General features: G+C 38.2%; 1 protein-coding gene and 1 pseudogene across 1 annotated transcript in view; one reads left to right on the top strand and one right to left on the bottom strand.

Moving 5' to 3' along the window:
• The window catches only part of LOC101789106 (NBAS subunit of NRZ tethering complex-like), a 112,117-nt pseudogene that overhangs the window by 13,266 nt on the left and 79,171 nt on the right, over nt 1-19,680 (bottom strand).
• LOC111758603 (ADP-dependent glucokinase-like) overlaps nt 1-19,680 on the top strand; it is a 43,069-nt gene that overhangs the window by 15,343 nt on the left and 8,046 nt on the right. The gene's annotated exons all lie outside the window — the stretch shown is intronic.

Raw genomic sequence — 19,680 nt, 5'->3', positions numbered from 1 at the left:
GTAAGGAAAGAGCTCCTCCAGGAGAACCAACAGCTGAAACATCAACACTTAGTGAAACCCACAATGCCTCATTGCCTCAATGCCTCTCTTCTTCTCCATGTCTCTATTTTTGCTGGCAACTTTCCTCAGGTGGAACACCTATGCTCAGCATCATGGTGATTTAATTCCGCTGGTGTTAAGTTGACCGCCAGTTTTTAATCTATAACACATGCCAAAGAAAACCATAAGAACCTCATAAACACATAGAAATTAATTGCACCCTTCAATGGGTCACAGCTGAAATTAAATAAGAACTTAAACAGTTTTTACAGTTGAATGATAATAATACATCATATCAGAACTTGTGGAACATAATGAAAGCAATCTTAAGAGGAAAATTTATAGTATTAAATACCTACATCAGGAAAACAGTGCAAGCACATATAAATACTAAACTTCTACCAAAAAAAAGACTAAGTCAAAACCTCATACAAGGAAGGAAATTATAAAGATCAGAGCAGAAATTAACACACTGGAGACTAAAAAGCAAAGATCCAATGAATCAAAGAGTTGGTTATTTGAAAGATTAAATAAAACTGACAAACTCTTAACCAATCTTATCCAAAAAAGAAAAGACTCAAATCCATGCAAATAGGAATGAAAAGGGTGAAATCACAACAGACCCTGCAGAAATCCAGAAAATCATCTATACCTACTTTGAAAACATATATTCTAATAAGATGGAAAATACAGAAGAAATAGACAGATTCCTAGATACATATGAATTACCAAAGCTGAATCAAGATATAAAAATCTTAAATAATCCAGTATTAATAAAACAAATCAAAGATATAATTAAAAACCTATCAACAAAGAAAAGGCCAGGCCCTGACTGATTCACTACTGAATTCTACAAGAATTCACTACTGAATTCTACAAGAAATTTAACCCTAACACCATTACTTCTCAAACTCTTTAATGAAATTGAAAAGGAAGCAATACTTCTGAATACATTCCTAGAAGCAAGCATTAATTCTCTGATACCAAAACCAGAGAAGTACCCAACTAAAAGAATTACAGGCCAATTTCTCTAATGAACATTGATGCAAAAATCCTCAATAAGATACTGGCAAACAGACTGCAGCAAATTGTCAAGAAGATTGTACATCATGATCAAGTGGGATTAATCCCAGGGATGCAGGGATGGTTCAACATATATAAATCCATAAATGTAATATACTATATTAACAGAGCCAAGGACAAAAATCATAGGATCACCTCAAAAGATACAGAAAAGCTTTTGACAAAGTTCAGCACCTATTAATGATAAAAGAAAAAAAAACACAGAAAATTGGAACAGATGGTCTTTATTTCAATTTGCTAAAAGCCATACTAAATGGATAAAAATGAAAGCTTGTTGCTCTCTAAAATGAGGAACAAGACAAGGATGTCCACTGTCTCAAATCTTATTCAACACGGTCCTGGAAACTTTAGCAGAAGCAATTAGACAAGAGAAAGAAAAAGAGTAAAGATAGAAAAGAAAGAAGTTCAACTATCGTTATTTGCAGATGATACGAAACTCTACGTAGATGACCCCAAAAACTCCATCAAAAGACTACTATATTTAATAAGCAAATTCAGTAACATAGCTGGTTACAAAGTCAACACTCAAAAATCATAGTCTTCCTGTACACAAAACAAACTCACTGAAAGAGAAATTAGGGAAACAACACTTTTCACACACACAAAAAAATGAAGTATCTAGGAATCAATCTAACAAAGGGTATAAAAAAACCTCTACATTAAAAACTACAGTGCTCTGAAAAAGCACATTGAATAAGATATTAGAAAATGAAGAGATATCCCATTCTCTCTCTCTTTTTTTTTTATTTTATTTAAGGAGAAAAAAGAAAAAAAACAGAAAAAGGGTACAAGTTATACAGAATTTCAGAAGAAATAAACAGTAGGAAATCATTCGTTAATTACATATTGTCATCTTAGAAATAGTTGTTGAAGTTACAAAATTAAAGCATATAGAGGGGACTTTCAAACAGTGAGACTGCAAACAGTTTTGTTCAATGATCCAACAAAACTCAGTAATATGGTTATCTATCTTATACACTTAAATATGCATGAAGTTATATCTTTTAGAGAACTTTCTTTTCCTTTCTTTTGTACAATGACAATTACACATTTTGGGTTTTATTACTCCCAAGTTCTTATTTTTTTTTTTGAAGAAAGTAAAACCAAATGTGACATACCAGGACAAAGTCAGTCAAATCAAAAGGATGGACATAATACATAATGTAAAAACAAAATACAAGATGATCAACAATGGTTACCATAATGCCTCTATCTTAAAAAGAATTGCCAATATCATCAGTTATAATAAAATTGAACAAAACAGTAAAGAATAAGACCAATAAAACCAAAACATTGGAGACATTAGAGGACTTCAAAAGAAGATAATAGTCAACCAGAATGGGCGTCACAATGAATTTTACTGTCTTCATAGTTGTTGCCTATACTTTCAAACTTAGTACTATCAAGCAAGACAGAATAAAGGAAAATCAGTCAAAACAAGATGGTGAGAGCAATACAGGGTTTCAAATCAAGTTAACAGGAAATCAAAGTGGGTTATTATAATATATCCTGCTATTTTTTATTTATTTTTCCCTTAATTAAAAGGATAAAAATGAAAAGGTGGATAATAAAAAGGAGATTGAGATAGAGGGCATAACAACAAAACAACGCAGGTCAAAACATAGCCATTTAAGCAACATAGTGTTTCACCACAAGATAATCTCGACATAATAGTAGTTCCCATAGTGTCTCTTCCCTTAAAATCTTTGGGTATAACTTCGTATTACTGTAGCATCAAACATATCAAGACAATGTAAAACCGTTCAAGAGAATGACAGTATTACAGGGTATTTAGAATCAACTAACAGAAAATGAACAATGGTTTCTGTATAATCTCCTTGTCTATAAAAGTTTTTATTTATATTATCACATATAATAAAATCCAACAAGATACAACACGTTAAAACCGATGAAGACAGAAGAACAAAAGCTTGATGGGACTTCAAAACAAGAGGATATTAATCAGCACTAAAAGATATCCCATTCTCTTGGGTAGGAAGAACCAATACAGTGAAAATGGCCATACTTCCAAAACTGTTATACAAATTCAATGCAACCCCAATCAAAATTCCTATAGCAGGGGCTGGGGATTTAGCTCAGTGGCATAAGCGTCTGCCTTGCAAGCAGGCAGTCATGAGTTCGATCCCTGGTACCGATAAAAAGGAAAAAGACAAAAAAAAAATTCCTATAGCATATCTCACAGAATTAGAGAAAACAATCCTAAAATTCATCTGGAACTTAAAGAGTCCTTAGAACAGCAAAGGCAATCTTGGGCAACAAAGACAAGACAGGAGGCATCACAATCCTTGACTTGAAAATTATACTAACAAACTGTGATAAAAATAGCATGATACTGGCAAAACAAACAGACCGACCCTAAGATCGATGGAACAGATTAAAAGATTCACAAACAACTCCAGACACACTAAGCCACCTTATCTTTGACAAAGGTGTCAAACACATTCACTGGAAGATAGCTTCTTTCATAAATGGTGCTGGAAAAACTGGCTCTACGCACACCAAAAATTAAAACTTGACCCATATCTTTCACCATGTACTAAGCTAAAATCATAATAGATCAAAGATCTTAATATTATAAAAGAAACATTAAATCTGCTGGAAGATAGAGTAGGTAAAACTCTTGGAGACATTGGTGTAGGCAAAGAACAAAACCCAGATTGCACAGGAACTATCAAAACAAACCAACAACTGGGATCTCACCCTATTGAAAAGCTTTTGCAAAAGAGAAACCACCAACAGTGAAGAGATAACCCACAATGTTGGAAAAAATGTTTGCCAGCTGCACCAGACAAAGGATTACTATAGAGAACTTACAAAGAACTCAAAAAATCAATCCTCCCAGATTTAAAAACCAAAAAATGAGCATCTCAGATGAATATACACTTCTCAGGTGAAGAAATACAAACAGCAAATAAGTATGTGAAAAAATGTTGCATTCAAGAGATACAAATTAAATTCCACCTTATCCATGAAAGAATGGCTGTTATCAAAGAAATCAACCAATAACAAATGCTGGAGGAGTTGTCAGGAAAAAGAAACCTTTCTTCACTGTTGGTGGAGTGGAGACTGTGTACAACCACTGAGGAAATGAGTGTGCAGATTCCTCAACACACTAGGTCTAGAGGTCTTGTTCAAACAAGCTATCCCCCTTCTAGGTATCTTCCCAAGAAAATTAAAAAGCATCATACCACAGTGATACACATGCATCCATGTTTATAGCAGCACAATTTGTAATAGCTAAATCTTGAAAACAACCTAAATGCCCACTGCGGAATGAATTTTTAAAAATGTATTTTTATACAATGGAATACTACTCCACCATAAAGAATGGCAAACTGGAGACTTTTATAGGTAAATGGATGCACACTCATAAGTGAGATAAATCAACATTTTTTTATCTCAGTAATGTAAGAAGCTGAAAGAAACAATACAGGTATATGTATTATATATGTATAAACATGTATATAAAAAGTAGTTAAAGTAGTTATACTGCTGATTTCTCTGAGTTCGTTGAAAAGAAAGATTTGTGCTTGTTCAGACAATTGAATGCAGATATCTTTTTTTAACATTTTTATTTAAAGAGAAAAAAAGAAAGGAAATAAAATTTTTTAAAAAGCAGTAAAAGGGTATAAATAATACAGAATTTCAAGGAAAAAATACAGTAAGATATCACTAGTTAGTAGGTTACATATTGTCATCTTTGAAATAGTTGTCCAAATTATAAAATTAAAGCATGTAAAGTGAACATTCATACAGTGCCGATCAATGATCCAACAAAAGTTCAGTAATATGGATTTCCATCCTACACACTCAAACATACATCAGTTATATCCCTTAGACCACCTTCCTTTCCTATCTTTTTAATAACAATTACAATTTTTGGGTTTTTTTCTCCCACAATTCTTATTATTTTTTTGGAGAGAATAAAACCTAACGTGGCTAAACAAACAGTCAGTTAGAACAAAACGATGGGCATAGTACATGATGTAAAAATAGAATATCAGGTGATCTAAAATGGTTACCATTGTGCCTCTTGCTATTTTTTCAAACAGTTGCCTATATCGTCAGGTATAATTAGAATTGATCAAAACAGTACAGAACAAGACCAATAAAACCTACACTGGAGACCTTACAGGATTTCAAAAGAAGGTAATAGTCAAACCATAATGGGCATCTTAGTGAATCTTATTGCCTTCAAAGTGGTTGCCTATACCCTCAAACTTGATACTATCAAACAAAACAGAATATAGTAAAATCTGACAGAACAAGATGGGGAGAGCAATATTGGGGATCATATCAGGTTAATAGGAAAACAAAAAAGTTACTATAATATATCCTGTTATTTTTTAATTTTAACCTTATGTATCTTATTGGATTTTATTATATGTGATAATATAAACAAAAACTTTTATAGACAAGGAGATTATACAGAAACCATTGTTCATTTTCTGTTAGTTGATTCTAAATACCCTGTAATACTGTCATTCTCTTGAACGGTTTTACATTGTCATGATATGTTTGATGCTACAGTATACGAAATTATACCCAAAGATTTTAAGGGAAGAGACACTATGGGAACTACTTTTATGTCGAGATTATCTTGTGGTGAAACACTATGTTGCTTAAATGGCTATGTTTTGACCTGCGCTGTATTGTTGTTATGCCCTCTTTTTTATCTTAATCTCCTTTTAATTATCTACTTTTTCATTTTTATCCTTTTAATTAAGGGAAAAATAAATAAAAAATAGCAGGATATATTATAGTAACCCACTTTGATTTCCTGTTAACTTGATTTGAAACCCTGTATTGCTCTCACCATCTTGTTTTGACTGATTTTCCTCTATTCTGTCTTGCTTGATATTACCAAGTTCGAGGATATAGGCAACAACTGAAGACAATAAGATTCATTATGACGCCCATTCTGGTTGACTATTATCTTCTTTTGAAGTCCTGTAATGTCTCCAATATTTAAGGTTTTGTTCTTTACTGTTTTGTTCAATTTTATTATAACTGATGATATAGGCAATTCTTTTTAAGATAGCAAGAGGCATTATGGTAACCAATGTAGACCACTTTGTATTTTGTTTTTACAGTATGTATTATGTCCATCCTTTTGATTTGAAAGACTCTGTTTTCTAACGTCACAGTTGGTTTTATTCTCTTCAAAAAAAGTAATAAGAACTGTGGGAGTAGTAAAACCCAAAATGTGTAACTGTCATTGTACAAAAGAAAGGAAAAGAAAGTGCTCTAAAGGATATAACTGCATGTATATATATATTTTGTTTTGTTTTGTTTTGATCAGTACCAGGGATCAAACTCACGACTGCCTGCTTGCAAGGCAGGCGCTTATGTCGCTGAGCTAAATCCCCAGCCCCCAACTACATGTATATTTAAGTGTATAAGATAGATAACCATATTACTGAGTTTTGTTGGATCATTGAACAAAACTGTTTGCAGTCTCAGTGTTTGAAAGTCCCCTCTATATGCTTTAATTTTGTAACTTCAACAACTATTTCTAAGATGACAATATGTAATTAACTAGTGATTTCTGACTGTTTATTTTTTCTGAAATTCTGTATAACTTGTACTCTTTTTCTGTTTTTTTCTCCTTAAATAAAAATTTTTTTAAGTTACTATAATATATCCTGCTATTTTTTAATTTAGTTTTCCCTTAATTGAAAAAAAAATGTAAGAAAAAAATAGATTAATTTTTAAAAAGGGTGGGATTGAGGTAAAAGAGGACATTGTATGCAGATGTCTTATGCTCTGGGTGAATGATTTGGGGATGACAGTGCACCGTGTATGCTGCCCCCTGATTGGTATGTTTTGAAATTTTGTTTTTTTTTTCTCTTGAAATAAAATGGATTTGGAAAAAAAAAGAAATACATTTTAACTAAAGAAATCAACCAAAATGTACTTTGTCATCTAATGCAGAAAGTGTACATATTTTATTGCCAACTTATTAATAGCTCATGCTTTAGAACATCAGGAAATCTATTTCTTCCCATCAGCTAAAAAAACTTCCCAACCTTTACTACTGCACCTCACTTAGCGCTAGCCCTGAGACCAAAGACATAATCTTTAAACTTTACCAGAAAAAAAGGTTTCAATGAAAGGCAATTTATCTGCCAAAGGAAAAAATGAGACATTCTAACTTAAACACCAAAAAAAAAAAAAAAAAAAAAGATGAAGTTTTAAAGAATTAGAATCCAATAAGGTACATGTTACAGAAAGCAATCAACTAAACTGGTATCTTACTTGGTCATTTTCAAGGCTCTTTCAAATTAATTTCTGAGGCTGTGACTGCCCCTGCACAAACCATGAGCATCCACAATGCCCGGCACCTATTTTACCCATTCTGGAGCATACCAGCCACATGGAGGAAACCTAATCCCGACTCCTCCCCAACAACCGCAAAATAACAACTGAGCCTTGCACAAGACACACAGAGCATACTGAAATTTCCCAAGGGATCCCACGCAACAAGCTGAAGAACCACTATCTGGAGAAACCAAAGGGTGCTGGGTTCATCGGTGAGGAAGCCCACCCATGGCTTCATGGCTTTGCTGGGGCTGGGAACAGGATGCCCAATGTATGGTACTTGGCCAGCATAGAGAGGGAACAGTGTTTTATGCCCTCATGGTGCCAGCCTGGGGTGATGCCAGGTCAGGAAAGTAAAACTTCTGTTTCTACATTCAGGTGAGCTGGAGAAAATCATCTGTTACTAAACAAACAAGTCGTGCTCTTGTCTCTTGTGTGCAGCATGGCGTGACCCTGAGGAAGATGGTAAGGAAAGCAATTGGGCCTTCTGCCCCAACATACCCCACTGCCACACGTCTGCAAACAGTCAAACGTACCACAGAGGCCTCACAGGATAGCAGGCTCCAAGAGGAGGATGCAGCGGGGAAGGCCATGGGGTGACAGCAGTGCTTGCTCTGCACAGGACTGGATTTGCTGAACGTCTTGAACCACCAGAATCCAAATATAATGAAGTCTGCGCCGCCAACACTCCCAAACCAAACACTTCCTGTGCTTTCGCATGCCACAAATATTTACCGATGCTGCTTCCTGCAGCCCATGGGTAAGACACAGTCTGTGCCAATTCTCCAGGAGCTCACAGTTCGCAAGGTGTGAAGACAGCTGCGGGAGCCACCCAGACGACTCCTGAAACTGCCATCCTCCTGCTTCCCTTTCCCTAACTTGCCCTCAGCAGAATTAGGCTAACACCTACTAGGCGTAGAGAGAAAATACCAACAGGGAAGAGAAGTATGAAGAGGCAAAAAAATAAACTTTCTTAGAGAAAAATGAAGGCCAAACACAACCTGTAAAGATACAAACATATGAGAAACATTTGAAATGAAAATCATGTAAGCAATGTGAGTCTATTCCAGACATGAACAAAATTTAACACTCACAGATTTCTGGCTAGATGGGTTTTCATATTGACAGTGAAAGCTGAGGTATTTAATCAACCCCAAACTGGATAGAAGTAAATCAGAATAGGGGCCTCCACAACCATCTTTAATCATTAGGTTTTACAGAGAAAATGCTCAGTGGCACAATGCATATTATAAAAACTAACAAAGCAGCAAACTGCACGAAGAATGGCCAGACAAGCTGTGTTTACCATTCCAGCAAAGTTACAGGGAGTCCTCAGCTCCGCCCCACCTGCTGAGGTCCTGAATGTATTACCACAGCCTCTGGCAAGCAAGGCCACAAGAGATGCAGAGCTCTGCCCCTGGCCGGCCCAGCCCCTCAGTCCTGCCTGGGCAGAAAAGGCTGCGGCTAGCTCAGTTCCATCTGTAAAGGAACTCGGCGACGCGACACACAAACACCTCTGGCTCTGCTAAGTGGCAATGTGACACTGTTCACATGTCCTCATGCAGCTCCACACTTCTGAGTCCCTTACACAATGAGTCACTCACCTGAGCCAAAGATTGTCACTCAACAGACACCAGGAGACAGCCCTGTGTCGCACTGCAAGTCACCTCATATGCTGACACCTCAGATACCAGATAAAAGTTGGGACCAAATGTAGCAACTGTGGAGATCTGGGGTGCCCTCACCGGCCTCTCTGCGTGTCTGGAGGACTCTGGATATCTCCGCCCAGACTGCTGGAGTTCCCCCAGACTTCCAGGTGCAGTGAAGGGGAGAGGTGGGTTTGAGGCTTCCACATCAGCCTCCCCATTCCGCCTTCACTTGGGGACCTGCTGAGCTCCCGATAGGTGGGCGGGCCCACACTGTCAGCCTAGCCCAGCCTGTTTAGCTGCCGCGCCTGGCCATAGGTCTGCAGAGGAGGAGCTGGGCAGATCTGGGGTGCCCTCACCGGCCTCTCTGCGTGTCTGGAGGACTGTGGATATCTCTGCAACCAGGGAGGGTCCACAGGTTCCTGAAGCACTGCGGCCTGTGGTGAGTACCCTAACCCGGCTGCGATTGAAGAACTGTGGAGCTTCCAAGGGGCAGGTGGGCGAACAGTGTCCCTGAGGCCCAGCTTGTCTGGAACTGCGGAGTTCTGAGCAGGCAGAGGAGAGACACTGGTTCTGTAGGCCCAATGACTTGGGGTAGCGCGGTGCCAGAGTCTCAGTAGCTCCAAACATAGAAGGGGATTTTCAACAGATCCTGAGGAAGCTTTCAAATAACACTTGAAACACAGAAATATAGGAAAATGACAAAACGAAAGACCAAATTACAACCTCAAACCTCCAGCCCATCTCAAGAAACCCTAGGAGCGATGTATATAGAAGAAAATATATCCCATCCACCTCATATATCGGACATAATAGCCACTGAAATTGACAAGCAACTCCAGGAAGCTTTAAAGAAATTCAAACTCGAAATAATCTCCCAGATAAAAGAAGAAATGATAAAAGAAATGAAAGAGATTCTAAATATATCTAAAGAAAACACAGATAAAAAATTGGAGGAACTAAACAAAAAGATAGAATCCCTAGACGAGCAATATAAGAAACAAACAGAATACATAATGCAGATGCACAGAGATATACAGGAAATAAAAAACTCCACTGAAAGTTGTAAAAACCGCCTTAATGAAAGTGAAGATAGAATTTCAGACCTTGAAGACAGGATTGCAGCTAGTGAACAGGAAAGGAAAGATCTTTTGAAAATAACAAGGAATCAGGAAACAACAATTCAACAACTGCAAGACGATGCAAAGAAGAATAACATAAGAATGATAGGGATTAATGAAAGAGAGGGAGACAACATGAAGGATGCCAGGAGGATATTTAGAGAAGTAATAGCTGAAAATTTCCCAAGCATGAGATCAGAAAGTGACATCAGGATCAGTGAAGCATATAGAACTCCAAACAGTCATAACCAAAATAAAACTACACCCAGACATATAATAATCACCATCCCAGAAATCCAACACAAGAATAGATTATTAAAAGCTGTCAGAGAGAAAAGACAGATCACTTATAAAGGAAAACCTATCAGAATCACAGCAGACTTCTCAGCACAAATGATAAAGTCAAGAAGAGCATGGAGTGAAGTATTCCAGATCCTAAAGCAAAATGATTTCCAACCGAGACTGATATATCCTGCAAAACTATCATTCAAAATAGATGGTGCAATACGATACTTCCATGACAAAGAACAGCTGAAGAACTTCATGAACACCTCACCAACCCTGCAAAAAATATTGAAAGACAGTTTAGATACACAAAGGAAAAAACCACTAAGCAAAGCAAATAATTAAACAGAACAGAAAGATAAAGATGCAACAGCAGAGAGATAACATTCCTACAATTAACCAGCATTTAACAGTAATAACCATTAATGTAAATGGTCTCAATGCACCAATCAAAAGAAACAGACAAGCAGAATGGATCAAGAAACAAAATTCAACCATATGCTGTTTACAGGAAACCCATCTAACCCAGAAGGATACTCACAGACTGAAAGTCAAAGGATGGAAAACAATTCTGCATGCAGCAGGAATCCAAAAAAAGGCAGGAGTAGCCATTCTGTTTGCAGACAACGTGAACTTTAAACCAACAATGACCATAAAGGACAAAGAAGGTCACTACATACTCGTAAGGGGAAAACTCCAAGAGGAAGAGATAACCATCTTAAATATATACGCACCAAACTCCAGAGCACCCAGTTATATAAAACAATTATTAACAGAAATGAAAACTCAAATTATCAGTAACACAATTGTAACAGGAGACCTTAATACACCACTGACACCAAGGGACAGATCAACCAGACAGAAAATGAGCAAAGAAATAACAGAACTGAATCACACCTGTGAACAAATGGGTCTGATAGACATATACAGAATGTTCCACCCAACAACATCAGAATACACATTCTTCTCAGCAGTACATGGATCATTTTCTAAAATAGACCATATATTAGCTCACAGAACATATTTAAGCAAATGCAAAAAAGTTGAAATCATCCTTTGCATATTATCGGATCATAGCGCTCTGAAATTAGAAATTAATGACAAAAGATACTGCAAAAATTCCACAAACACATGGAAACTAAATAACACACTCTTGAGTAATCAGTGGGTCACAGAAGAAATTAAAGAAGAAATTAAACAATACCTAAAAGAAAATGAAAATGCAGATACAACTTACCGGAATCTGTGGGATGCAATGAAAGCCGTTCTGAGAGGAAAATTTATTGCACTGAGTTCCCACATCAGGAAAACAGAACGAATACAAATAAATAACTTGATGCTACACCTCAAACAGCTAGAAAAAGAAGAGCAAGTCAAGCCCAAAGCCAAAAGAAGAGAGGAAATTATAAAAATCAGAGCAGAAATCAATGCAATAGAGACTAAGAAAACAATCCAAAGAATCAACGAATCAAAGAGTTGGTTCTTTGAAAGAATAAATAAAAATCGATAAGCCCCTAGCCAACCTTATTTAAAAAAGGGAAGAAAAAGCTCAAATTCATGCAATAAGAAATGAAAAAGGAGAAATCACTACAGACCCAATAGAAATACAGAGGATCATCAACACCTATTTCGAAAACCTCTACTCTCAAAAGTTTGATAACACACAAGAAATAGACAGATTCTTAGAAGCATATGAAGTACCAAAGCTAGATCAAGAGGATATAAAACTGTTGAATAACCCAATCTCTGCTAATGAACTTGAAAATGCAATTAAGGCCTTACCCACCAAGAAGAGCCCAGGCCCAGATGGATTCACTGCAGAATTCTACAAGAAATATAAAGAAGACCTAATGACGACACTCCTCAAACTATTCAATGAAATTGAAAGGGAAGCAATCCTTCCTAAGTCATTCCTGGAAGCAAATATTACTCTAGTACCAAAACCTGAGAAAGACCCAACTATAAAAGAGAACTATAGACCGATCTCCCTAATGAACACAGATGCAAAAATCCTCAATAAAATATTGGCAAATAGGATCCAGCAAATCATCAAGAAGATTATACACCATGACCAAGTGGGATTCATCCCAGGAATGCAAGGATGGTTCAACATACGCAAATCAATAAATGTAATCCACCATATCAATAAAGCCAAAAATAAGAATCACATGATCATTTCTATAGATGCAGAAAAAGCCTTCGATAAGGTCCAACACTTATTCATGATAAGAACTTTACAGAAAATTGGAATAGATGGTCTTTACCTCAATATAATAAAGGCCATTTATGACAAACCAACAGCCAGCATCATACTAAATGGCCAAAAATTGAAAGCCTTTACTTTAAAATCGGGCACAAGACAAGGATGTCCTTTATCACCACTCCTATTTAATATAGTACTGGAAGTACTAGCCAGAGCAATTAGGCAAGAAAGAGAAATAAAAGGGGTAAAGATAGGAAAAGAAGAAGTTAAATTATCATTGTTTGCAGATGACATGATACTCTACATAGAAGACCCCCTAAACTCCATTGAAATACTCTTAGATACAATAAATAAATTCAGTAATGTGGCTGGATACAAAATCAATACTCAGAAATCAATAGCATTCCTATACACAAACAACAAAATTACAGAGAGGGAAATAAGAGAAACTGGACTATTCACATTAGCAAGCAAAAAAATGAAATATTTAGGAATTACTCTTACGAAAGAAGTGAAAGACTTATACAGTGAAAATTATAATACACTGAAAAAGGAAATTGAAGATGATCTCAGAAAATGGAAAGACATCCCTTGCTCATGGATAGGAAGAACAAACATTGTGAAAATGGCCATTCTCCCAAAACTGTTATACAGATTCAATGCAATCCCAATAGAAATTCCATCAACATACCTTATAGATCTAGAGAAATCACTCCTAAATTTCATCTGGAACCAGAAGAGACCTAGAATCGCAAAGGCAATTCTAAGCAGCAAAGACAAAGCAGGAGGCATCACAATCCCTGACTTGAAGTTATACTACAAAGCAACAGTAGTAAAATCAACATGGTATTGGAATCAAAACAGAGCCGAAGATCAGTGGAATAGATTAGAAGATACAACCACAACTACGAACACACTCAACCACCTTATCTTTGATAAAGGAGCCAAGCAGGTTCACTGGAAGAACGACAGTCTCTTTAATAAATGGTGCTGGAAAAACTGGCTCTCCATTTGCCGAAAACTAAAGCTAGACCCATGTCTATCACCATGTACTAAATTAAAATCTAAATGGGTCAAAGATCAGAATATTAAAACAGAAACACTAAATCTATTGGAAGACAAATTAGGTAGAAACCTTGGAGACATAGGAGTAGGTAAAGAATTCATGAACAGGACTCAAACCGCACGGGAAATACTTCCCAGAATCAATAACTGGGACCACTTCTTATTAAAAAGTTTCTGCATGTCAAAAGAAATCTCCAGCATAGTGAAAAGAAAACCCACAAACTGGGAAAAGATTTTAGTGAACTCTCTCTCAGACAAGGGCCTCTTGTCTAAAACATATAAAGAATTAAAGAAACTCAGACCTCCAAAATTCAAAGATCCAATCCAAAAATGGGCATCTGAGATGAATACGCAATTCTCAGATGAAGAAATGCAAATGGCAAATAAATACATGAAAAAATGCTCATCATCATTGGTCATTAGAGAAATGCAAATTAAAACCACACTGAGATACCATCTCACTCCTGAAAGAATGGCCAGGATCAAGAAAACCGACAACAAATGCTGGAGAGGCTGTGGGGAAAAAGGAACTCTCCTGCACTGCTGGTGGGAGTGTAGACTGGTACAGCCTTTGTGGAGATCTGTCTGGAGATTTCTCAAAAAGTTGGGACTGGAAATCCCATTTATTCCAGCTATTCCACTTCTAGGCATATTCCCAGAAGAACTGAAAGCATCATACCACAGTGATATATGTGCACCTATGTTTATAGCAGCACAATTTGTAATCGCCAGATCTTGGAAACAACCCAAGTGTCCATCAACTGAGGAATGGATAAAAAAGTTGTGGTATTTCTATACAATGGAGTATTACTCAGCTATAAAGAAGGATCACATTGAGATATTTATCAATAAATGGGCACAGCTTGAGACCATACTCATAAGTGAAATAAATCAATCTCGCATGTGTGAATACCGAATAGTTTCCCTAATGTAAGTAATGATTCAAATATATAAAAATATGTGGTAATCATGATTCCCCATTAGGTAGCCTTGGAGCCTTATAAAGTTTTCACTCATTAATTAGAAAGGCTTTATTCTGGGCTTCTTGATTTGAAAATATTTGAAGCTAGAGTATATGAAGTTTTATCCAAATATTTCAAGGAAAAAGACACTATGGTAACTACTATTAAGTCAGGTTATATGGTGGTGAAGTACTAGGTTGTTGAAACAGTCATGCTGGGACCTCTATTGTTACATTGTTATGTCCTGTTTTATCTCAATCTCCCCCTTATTGTTTTAAAAAAAATTATTTAGTCATTTCTTATGTTTGTCTTAATTAAAGAAAAAATTCAAAAAATTAGGATATATAAATAGTAACTCTTTTTGATTTCCTATTAACTTGTTTTGAAGTCCTGTAGTACTCCCACAATCTTGTTTTGACTGATTAGACTCTGTTCCATTCTATATGGTAGTATCAAGTTTGAAGACATAGGCAACTACTTTGAAGACAATAAGATTCACTAAGATACCCATTCTGGTTTGACTATTGTCTTCTTTGGAAGTCCTGTAATGTTTACAATGCCTAAGTTTTATTGGTCTTGTTCTCTACTGTTTTGTCCAACTTTATAATATCTAATAAGATAGACAATTCTTTTTAAGGAAACAAGGGACAACGTTGATAACCATTGTTGATAAACTTGTACTCTGTTCTACACCATGTGCTATGTCTATCCTTGGTATTGACTGACAGCTTTGTTTTGCCATATTTGACTGTATTCTTCCCCCCCCCCAAAAAAAAAAGTAATAAGCACTAAGGAGTAATGAAATCTAAAGTGTGTGAATTTTGTTGTAAAAAAGAGAGGGAAAAAAAAAAGAAAAAGAGCTCTAACGGATATAACAGCAAGTGTGTTTAGGGGTGTTAAATAGCTGACTGTATCAATGTTTTTGGATCATTGAACACAGCTGTTTGCAGTCTACCTGTTTGAATGTCCACCTTGTATTCTTTGATACTGTGATTTGAGGAATTATTTTCAAGATGATAATATGTAATATACTAACAGGTGATTTCTTACTGTTATGTTTTTTTTGTTTGTTTTGTTTTTTTTGTTTTGTTTGGTTTTGTTTTATAGTTCTGTATTACATGTACCCTTACACCGCTTTGGTTTGTTTTGTGTTTTTCTCTTTTTCCTCTTAAATAAATAAAAAAAAAAAAAAAAAAAAAACAAATGTAGCAACTGTGAGTAGATACTCTGAAACAAAGAGTCAGCTTACAAAGTCAGAAAACCTGCATCAAAATGGAATCTTGAGCCAGGAGAGGCATCACACACCCGTAATCCATGCACTCTGGGAAGCTGAGACAGGCAGACCTAAAATTCGAGCCAAGCCTGGGCAACTTAGTGAGACAGTTATCTTTTTATAATCTTAACATGCTATTTAATCTTTTGTTTACCATTTCCCTTTCAAACTATGAATACCTTAAAGGCAAAAATTGAGACTGTCCACTCTTCCTGCTCAAGAGCTAAGTAGAGATTCAATAAGCAGCTGAACTTTATTATTTGCTATCACAGTAAGTCCCGACTTACAGATGAGTTCCTTTGCGGGAGAACACTTATAAGTTGGATTCATTCCTAAGTCTGACAATACACCTTTGACATAAATACACTAAGTCTCCAAAATACAAACATTTGACTAGCAAATTTTCACAACATAAAGCATAAAAAGAGTAAATGTGAGGTTCGTTCATATCTGTGAAAGTTCACAGCCCACATGTTCATAAATCAGGAATCCCATGTCATCACAGATACAAGGACAAGGTATTCTATCTTATAGAACCACTATATATATAAGCTTTTGTGACCATTCTACAGCACACATGACTTTAGTAATACATAAAGTTCAAACTAAAATATTCAATTTAATGTGCTAGATTCCCAGGATACAGTTAGAAAACTCAGGGTACCTCTGTGCACTCTATCCCAAGGGCCCCAACCCCTATTACGAAGCGACAGGCTTACCAAGGACAGCTTCACAAGTCTCTTTCCTGGCTCAGGGCACATGGAGCTGCACACATGTGCCAGGGCCTAAGAAATCTGTATTACATCCACTGAGAAAAAGGGTTTATCCCTGGGCTTTTATACACTGTTGAATAACAAAAACACCATGTAAAAAAAACGAGTGAGCAAAAAGTAACTCCTAACCTACTACACATAAACGAATGTTCCTAAACTCACTGTGGGGATGCAAATGTGTGCTGGACACGGTGGCACTCACCAGCCTAACAAAGAAGCTCTCTTCCACATGTCTCTGTGCATCTATGCCTTCACCTGCTCACAGAAAGGGCATGGGCATACGAATCGGGGACATGAGATCGAAATTCGGCATACTGCTTTCTTGCTGTATAACACAGACCCAAGCGAGAACAGTACTCATTAAGGAATGAGATGCTGAGAAGCACTCACACTCTGTAAACTGCCCGAGAAACTCCGATGCACTTCCATCCCACTAAATTGCAGTGGTCTGAGACAAGTGTTCTGCAGGCACCTAGAGCGTGTGCAGAAGCTGACATCCTGTGATGGAGACCACACTGAGGCAGCACTGAGCAGGCTTTAGAATTAATCAATTGGCTTTCTCTGTTAACCTATGAGTCTATCCCAGGCCCAAGCAAACTGCTTAAAGAGCCAGCAGCTGGCATGCAGACACAGAACACTCTATGACAACGGTCATGGTAGAGGCCAGTAGCACCTGTGACCCTGTGACACCTCTGAAGGCAGGATGACAACATAGTTGTGGGCACTGACTCTGCCTCTGAACTCCAGAGCAAAAGCTGCCAACCTTAGAGCTTAAAGAACTCTCTCACTAGGTGAAGACTGTGCTGCGTGGAATGTCTTGGATCCACCTTCACAAGGCCCTGTTCTCTTTTGTGGCCTTTTACCTCAGCTATTCCTGCACTTTTCTATACACCTCTAATGTTATATACCCAGCAAATTGTGGACAATTCAGAGACATCTTTGTCTGAGGCACAAGAGCTCTGACCTTCCTGGACCACTGTATCCCATATTAGTCTACTGTCCTTTATTCTTTGCCATATGCTCATCCTTAAACATCCTTAAGATTAGGTGACTGCCAGGTCCCAACATCCACGGTGTGTTTACAACAAATCACAGGTTCAAGAGCACAGGAGAGTCGGACAACAGCGGGGAACAGGGAGGAGGACTCGGGGAGAATGGAAGCTGCACAGGGGAACCAGTGTCATGACACTACACAGCCTCAGGGTTCTTAGGGAAAACTGGATAAAAGTAAATACCTTCCATGTTCCCAACTTCAGACTAAAGTTTCTGCCAAGGCTAGAACTGGCAGGGCATGCTGGGTAGTGATGGGGACCATGGCCACGGCCAGGAAGTGTCCTTGGTGACAGCAACCAAGGCTCCCCCTCCATGACTCCAGGCAGCTGTTTCCTCCTGGTCACTCAGGATCTCATGGGAAACCGCTAGTAGCAAGGAGCTTAGGAGCAGCTTCTGTGTAATCCCCCAGACTCCCCGTGAGAGGTACCGCCAGCCCAAGAGCCATACTGCCTCCGCTGCCCCACGGACACACTGGCTGCTACAATGGATGCGGGACCTGAGGACTGCAGGATCAGCGATCAGGCCAGGGATGGCGGCTCAGTGGCCAAGGGCGCCAGTGTCTGAGGAGTCTCTGTGCAGAAGACACCACCGAGGCATGATGGACACAGCAGTGCCTATCCTTCCACTTTGAAAATCCCTGATTTCCCACCCTGGTACTTTCCTGGGGGTGTGTGTAAAGCTCCTGACAAAATCTCACTTAGTCACACCCAGGTTGCGAGATTTTTAAACAGTTTTTATGTTTTTTTGAGTAGAACAACTATAAAATCTAGTCAATAAATGACAATAAAGAGAAATCACAATGGTATCAAATAAATCTAATGACAAAGAATGAAAGGCTTCACCAATAAAAAAGGCTGAGTGTGTGCCCACAGGGACCACAAGACGCAACTAATCTTTGCGGGTGAACAAGGGTCCCTAGAACCTAAGCCAATAGCAAAGGCTGCTTATCAATCTGCTATGCACAGCCCTCCCAGGACGGGCACAATACCCGAGGACGTCCACAAGTGTAACCTTCAGGGGCTCAGAAGCTGATCAATACTTCGTTTAGGGGAATGAAAATAATTTAAGAAAACAGAACAGGGAGCAGCAATGAGCGCCCTTATTCTTTGGAGTTTTGCCACCTGAAAACACACTGCACCAATGTAAACGTTCTGTAATTCAGAAGGAACAGCAGGGTGCTTCCACATGCCCACACTCCTAACCAAGAACTTACGGTGTCTTTGGATCCATTCACCACTCGACAATGGCTTTCTCCTGAATGTGGGTCTGGGGCACATCTCACACCCTGGGGAGCATGAGTGATGTGAAGTACGCCCTGTGAGTACAGCAGAGCCCCTCCCCAGCCAGGGCACTGAGCTGCTCTGAGATGCGAATGCTCCGTTTCTGCTGGGAGGACATTAGTCACACCCACTCTGACTGCAGCACAGAGGGGATGTGCCTTGTTTGTGGCTGGCAAGGCTGCAGGCCCAGGATCACTGCTTCCATTTCAACTAAGGTCCAGTGAGTGAGAGAGGTATAACACAGCAACTGAATAGGGGGTGTTTTGGCTTGTGTCTAGATGGTCCCCAAAGCCTCAGGCAGTCATAGGTGGGGAATCTCAAAGGTGCCTGAATTAGGATCTGTGATGCTGGGATTAAGGGTCCTCTACCCTGGCTGTGGGTGGCACCATCTGATAGGTTTGTAGCCTGGATAGAATACAAGGGACAGAAAGAAGGCAAGTCTGCTTGTGGCTGTGGATTACTGCCTTCTGCCTTGCCCTGCCACACCATGAACTGCTCCTCCCCTGCAATGCCCCTGTGCCAAGCAATCCTGCTGACTCAGCAGCAGAGCCAGCT

This window comes from Cavia porcellus, unplaced genomic scaffold, assembly GCF_034190915.1.
Source record: "Cavia porcellus strain 051 isolate PalLab524CR breed Dunkin Hartley unplaced genomic scaffold, mCavPor4.1 scaffold_38, whole genome shotgun sequence".
Classification (NCBI taxonomy): Eukaryota; Metazoa; Chordata; class Mammalia; order Rodentia; family Caviidae; genus Cavia; species Cavia porcellus.
The sequence above is the reverse complement of the archived record's forward strand: the minus strand, read 5'-3'. Positions and strand labels throughout refer to the sequence as shown.